Consider the following 7,021-nt stretch of genomic DNA (forward strand, 5'->3'; position numbering starts at 1 on the left):
AACTCTAAACACAAAGAAATAGCTGCAAACATCCATTAATAATTGGAATATGAAATACGCAATGTATGAATGTAGTAAAAATAGAAGTTGCTAAAAATGAATTGGACTGCATAAAGATTGATATCCTAGGCAATAGTGAGCTGAAACAGACTGGTTTTGTCAATTTGGAATCAGGCAATCATATGATCTACTATGCTGGGAAGGACAAATTGAAAAGAAATGGTGTCTCATTTGTTATAAAGAATGTTCCAAGGTCTATCAAGAAGTACAATGCTGTCAGTGATAGTATAATATTTATATGCCTACAAGGAAGACCAGTTAATACTACTAATATTAAAATTTACACACACCAAACAACTAAAACCAAAGACAAGGAAATTAAAGATTTTTATCAACTTCTGCAGGCTGAAATTGACTAAACATGCCATCAAAGTGTATTGATTATTACTGGTGATTGGAATGCTAAAGTTGGAAACAAAGAAAAATCACTCACAGTTGGATAATATGGCCTTAGTGATAGAAATGAAACTGGATATCACATGATAGAATTTTGCAAGACCAACTACTTATCCACTGCAAATATCTACTTTCAATAACATAAATGTCAGATATGCATATACCTTGCCAGATGGAAGACGAAGGAATCAGATCAACTACATCTGTGGAAAGAGGTGATGGAGAAGCTGCATATGTTCAACCAAAACAAGGCCACAAGCTGAGTGTGGAACAGATCATCAATTGCTTATATACAAGTTCAGGGTGAAACTGAAGACAATTAAAAGAAGTACACAAGAGCCAAAATATGACCTTGATTGTATCCCACTTGAATTTAGAGACAATTTGAACAATAGATTTGACACAATGCACACCACTGACCAAAAACCAGAAGAATTGTGGGATGACATCAAGAACATCATCCATAAGGAAAATAAAAGGTAATTAAAAAGCCAGGGAAGGAAGAAAAGATCAAAATGGATGTCCCAAGAGACTCAGAAAATTGCTCTTGAATAGAGTGTAGCTAAAGCAAATGGAAGAAATGACAAGATAAAAGAGCCAAACAGAAGATTTCAAAGAACAGCTCAAGAAGAGAAAGACAATAATTATTTTGAAATGGACAAAGACCTGGAGTTGGAAAAAACTAAAATGAAAGAACTTGATTGGCATTTCTCAAGCAGAAAGAACTAAAGAAAAAAAATATAATCCCTGAGTTGCAATATTGAAAGTTTCTATGGGCAAAATATTGAATGATACAGGAAACTTGAAAAGAAGGTGGAAGGCATACACAGATTATCTGTTCTGAGAAGAATCTGTCAGTGTCCTACTATTTCAGAATGTGGCATAGGATCAATAACCAACGATACTGAAGAAAGAAGATAAATCCACTGAAGGACTGGTGAAAAGCAAGACTCCAAGAAATGACAGAATGCTCAGTGAGATGTTCCAACAAATAGATGCCACTATCAAGGCACTTACTATTTATTCTGTGCCAAGAAATTTGTAAGACAGTTATCTCACCAAGTGACTGGGAAAGATTCATATTTGCACCCATTCAAAAGAAAGGTAATCCAAAAGAATGTGGAAATTATTGAATAATATCCTTAATATGACACACAAATAAAATATTGCTGAAGATAATTCAAAAAAGATTGCACCAGTATATTGACAGGAAAGTTCTAAAAATGCAAGCCAGATTCACAAGAGCTCATGGAATGAGAGATATCATTGCTGATATCAGAGTCATCTTGGCTGAAAGCAAAGAATACCAGAAAGATGGTTATTTGTGTTTTATTGACTATGCAAAAGCACTTGACTGCGTGGATCATAACAAATTATGGATAATATTGGGTAGAGTGAGAATTCCAGAACACTTCATTGTGCCCATGAGGAACCTGCACATAGACTAAGAGGCTGTTATTCCAACAGAACATAGTGGATAAACCATGGTTTAAAATCAGGAAGGGTGTACATCACGGTTGTATTCTTTCATCATACTTATTCATTTTGCATGCTGAGCAAATAATCTGAGAATCTGGACTATATAAAAAGAACACAGCATCAGGATTGGAGGAAGACTCCTTAACAATCTGCTGTATGCTTGCTGAAAGTGAAGATGACTTGAAGCACTTACTGATAAAGATTAAAGACTATAGTCTGCAGTGTGGATTACACGTCAACATAAAGGAAATTAAAATCCTCAAGTCTGGAACAATAAGCTGCATCATGAAAAATAGAGAAAAGATTGAAGTTGTAAAAGATGTCAAAAAGCTGGACATCATATTGCACTGAGCAAATCTGCTTCAAAAGACTTCTTTGAAGTTTGAAGAGAAAAGATGTCACTTTGAAGACAAAGATGCACTTAACCCAAGTCATGGCATTTTCAACAACCCCATATGCATTTGAAAGCTGTGCCATGAATAATGAAGATTAAAAAAAAAAAAAAAGTTGATGCTTCTGAATTGTGGTGTTGACATAGAATACTGAAAACATCATGGACTGCCAGAAATACAGTCAGAATGCTTCTTGGAAGCAAGAATGGCCAGACTCCATGTCCCCTACTTTGGTCATGTTGTCAGAAGGGACCTTCCCTGGAGCAAGGTATCATACTTGGTAAAGTGAAGGGTCAGTGAAAAAAGGGAAGGCTCTCGACAAGAAGGACTGACACACTGGCTGCAGATGCTTAAGCATAGCAGGGATTGTGAGGGTGGCACATGACCTGGCAATGTTTCGTTCTGTTGTACATAGGGCTTCTATGAGTTGGAGCTGACTCTCTGGCCTAACAAAATAGCATACTATTACCTGTTAGAGATGTTATACGGGTTAAATTATATCGTTTGTAATCTTTTCACAGTAGTTTCTTATACTTAAAATGACTTTAAAAGTCCTTCATGTCTTTTTGTAGCTTGATAGTTCAATTTTTCTTATCACTAAGTTATACTTCATTGTATGGATGTACCATAATTTGTTTATTCCTTGACATTTTGAAGGACGTTTGACTGCTTCCAATTTGGGGTACTTATTCACTGTTGTTGAATCATTTCCAACTCATAGTGACCCCTCTTGGGTTTCCAAGGCAATATCTCTACAGAAGTAGACTGCTCAATCTTCCTTCTGAAGAGCCTCTGGTGGCTTGGAACCATCAGTCTTCTGGTTAGCAGTCAAATTTCTTAGACACTATGACAAGAATAAAGCTGCTATTAACATTCACTTGAGTGTCTTTGTGAGAAAAGACATGCATTTTCAAATCATTTGAGTAAATACCTAGGACTGCAATTCTTGGATCATGTGATACTGAAGTGAAAAAGCAGGTCTCATGGTGCAGGACAATTTGATAAGCCTACGTTTGTCTCTGTAGTGACTGTCAAATTGTCATCCAAAGTGGATGTACCATTCTGCATTCCTACCAGGAATGACTAAAAGTCCTGTTTTTCCAAACCCTCACCAGTATTTGTAATTGTTAATGTTTTGTATATTAGCATTCTAATATGTGTGTAGTACTATTCACCTGTTGTTTTAATTTACATTTATCTAATAACATATGATGTTATTCATCTTTTCATATCCTTATGTGCAATAAGGCTGAGTGGCACAGATGCTTAACCACTAGTCCTCTAATCGAAAGGTTGAACCTCAACAACTGATGTTTCTGCAGGAGAAAGTCCTGACAATGTGCATCTGTGAGATTACAGCCAAAAATCCTATGACACAGTTCTCCTCTGTCATATGGGGGACCATGGATTGGGATCCATTTAACAACATATTTGTGTGTGGGGGGGGCATTTCTGTTCAGATTTTTGTCCATTACTAATTGGATTGTTTATTATCTAATCAATTAATTTTAATAGTTCTTTGTGTATTTTGGATACAAGTTCAATTGTGAATATGTGTTTTACAACTATTTTCATCAAGTCAGAGGCTTGACTTGTAATTGTCCTTATAGTGTTTTTGATAGGGCAGAGTTTTATTATTAATAAAGTTCTAAATATCATTTTTTTCTTCATGAATTATAATTATGGTTTTGTAACTAAAAATGTATTGCAAAATCAAAAGTCACATAGATTTTCTACTACATAAATTTCTAGAAACTTCACATTTTTTTCATTTTAAACTTAGTCCCATGATCTTTTTGAGGTATCGGTTGTGAGAAATTTGGAAGGACATCACACATGAAGAAATTAAAATATCATTACAAAGGCAAGAGACATGAAAAAGACCAAAATGGGTATCAGGATAGTTTCTGGACTTGCTCTTATGTGCCAAGTAACTACTGGGAACAGAAGAAAGGATGAAGGAAAATAAATGAAAAAAAGTTTCCAAACAATAGCTTGAGAAGACAAATAACATATTATAATGGAATGTACAGAAACATGGTATTATAAAATCAAAAGAAAAAAACTCAATCAGCATTTCTAATACTGAAAGAACTGAAAAGGAAATTCAAGCCACAGGTTGCAATCATGAAGAATTCTTTGGGTAAAAAACATGAACAATTCAAGAAGCATCAAAAGAAGATTAAAGGAAGGTAGAATCATTATACCAAAAAGAACTGGTTGACCTTCAACCATTTCAAGAATTACTATATTAAGAAGAACCACTGGTACTGATGGAAGAAATTCAAGCTGCACTAAAGGAATTGGTGAAAAACAAGGTTTTAGTAATTGATCAACTAAAATATTTCAAAAAATGGATGCAACACTGAAAGTTGTTACTTATCTATATAAAGAAATTTGAATGACAGCTACTTGGACAACTGAGTAGAAGAGATCCATATTCATGCCCACACCAGAAAGGCAAGCAAATGAAATACAGAAATTATCAAACAATATCATTAACATTGCATGTTAACAAAAATCTTTTGAAGATAATTAGAACAATGTAAATTGACAGGGAATGGCCAGAAGTTCAAGCTGGATCCAGAAAAGGATATGAAACAGTGCTCACTTTGGTTGCACATATACTAAAATTGGAACAATACATAGAAGATTATTGTAACCCCTGAGTAAGGATGACATGCAAATTCATGGAAAAAAAAAATGAAGAAGATATCAATGTCTTATCAGATGAATCTTGGCCCAAAGCAAGAATATTAGACAGATACTTATTTCTTGATTGAGTGAATTATAATAAATTATGTATTACATTGTGAAGAATGGAAATTTCATATGCTTAATTGTGCTTATGTAAATCTGTACATGGATGATTAGGCAGTTTTTTGAACAGAACAAGGGGATAATGCGTGGTTCAAATAGGAAAAGGAATGAAGCAGGGTTGTATCTTTTACTTTGCTTATTCACCCTGTTAAAAAAATGATCTGAGAGGAAAAAATATGTTAAGAAGAATAAAGGAAAAAGACTGAAGAAAGATTCACTAACAACTTGTGATATGCAGCTGACACAACCTGGCATGCCAAACATGAAGACAACTTAAAGCACATATACATGAAGATAAAAAATTCACTATGGATTACACTTGAATGTATAATAATAATAATTATAAGAAGAAGAAGAAGAAGAAAAGAAAGAAGGAAAACTTCACAAATGAACCGATAAACAACATCATGAAAATGAAGAAGCAATTAAATTTGTCAATAATGTAATTCTACTGGGGTCAGCAATCATTACCCATGGAAAGCAAGACAAGAAATCAAACAATGTATTATATTGAGAAAGTGTGCTGCAAAAGTTTACTCTTTATGTTTAAAAAGCAAAGAAGTCATTTCGATGACATAGTTGTATCTGGTCTAAGCCATGGACTTTTCAGTCTCCTCACATGAAAGCAAAAGGTAAATAATGAGAATGGAGGAAAAGCAATTGCTGCATTCAGTCTTTTCCGGTTACCGCGGCAGTAGGAACCGTGAGTCTCAAAGTCTCTCATGACATTCTCTGCAAGGCAGTGTGAGAAGTCTTGCATGGGAATCAGCACAAGTGCCAGAAGTTTTTGGAAACAGTAGTTTCAGATAAGCTTGAAGAACTATGAACCTCAGAAAGCCAAACGATTTCCACGCACTATCAGGCTTAAGTCCACCCACCGCCCCAAGTTCTCTGTGTGTATCTTTGGGGACCAACAGCACTGTGAGGAAGCCAAGACTGTAAATATTCCTCACATGAACATCGAAGCACTGAAAAACCTCAAAAAGAAAAAAAAAGTGGTCAAAAGCTGGCCAAGAAGTATAATGCCTTTTTGGCCTCTGAGTCCCTGATCAAGCAGATGCCATGGATCCTGGGACTGGGCATAAATAAGGCTAGCAAATACCCTTCCTGGTTGTTGTCCTTCCTTACCCACAATTAGAACATGGTGGCCAAACAAATGAAGTGAAGTCCACTGTTAAGTTCCATATGAAGAAGGTGTTGTGTCTGGCAGTGGCTGTCGGCCATGTGAAAATGACAGATGATGAACTTGTTTACAAAATTCACTTGGCTGTCAACCTTTTGGTGTCACTGCTAAAGAAGAATTGGCAGAATGTCCAGGCTGTGTACATCAAGAGTACCATAGGCAAGCCCCAGTGTCTGTACTAAGGCACAGCTCAATAAACCCTACTGTTACTATTAAAAAAAAAAAAAATGTGTCCAAACTCTCATGTTCATGAAGAAAAATGAAATTATTTTGGACTGCTACAAGAATCAATGTTAGATAAAGTCAGTACAGCCAGAATGTTCCACAGACACAGAATGGAAAGATTTCAGCTCATTTATTTAGGACTAATATTAAGGAAAGACCAATTGCTAGAAAATGACATCCAGCTGTCAAAAAAGGGGAGACCACAAAAATAAAAGAAATTCTCCATGAGATGGATTGAAACACTAGCACAGTAATGGTCTAAACATGTCACTGATCATAATGATGGCATGTTGTTGCTGTTAGGTGTCATCAAGTCACTTCTGTCTTATAGCAACCCTATCTACAACCAAATGCAGCATTGGGCAATCCTCCACCATCCTCACAATCATTGCCATGCTTAAATATATTGTTGCAGTTGCTGTGTCAACGTATGTCATTGAGGGTCTCCCTCATTTTATCTGCCCCT

General features: G+C 35.6%; 1 non-coding gene and 1 pseudogene across 1 annotated transcript; both read left to right on the forward strand.

The window, feature by feature from the left end:
• The first annotated feature begins 4,930 nt into the window (after positions 1–4,930).
• LOC122151683 lies at positions 4,931–5,038 on the forward strand. The gene has a single exon (XR_006164253.1). It is a non-coding gene; the product is annotated as a U6 spliceosomal RNA (small nuclear RNA).
• A 782-nt stretch (positions 5,039–5,820) lies between these two features.
• On the forward strand, positions 5,821–6,512 carry LOC103210723 (annotated as a pseudogene).
• The last annotated feature ends 509 nt before the right edge of the window (positions 6,513–7,021 follow it).

Source organism: Orycteropus afer, unplaced genomic scaffold (assembly GCF_000298275.1).
Source record: "Orycteropus afer afer isolate SDZICR_OR568_19922 unplaced genomic scaffold, OryAfe1.0 scaffold00646, whole genome shotgun sequence".
Lineage (NCBI taxonomy): Eukaryota > Metazoa > Chordata > Mammalia > Tubulidentata > Orycteropodidae > Orycteropus > Orycteropus afer.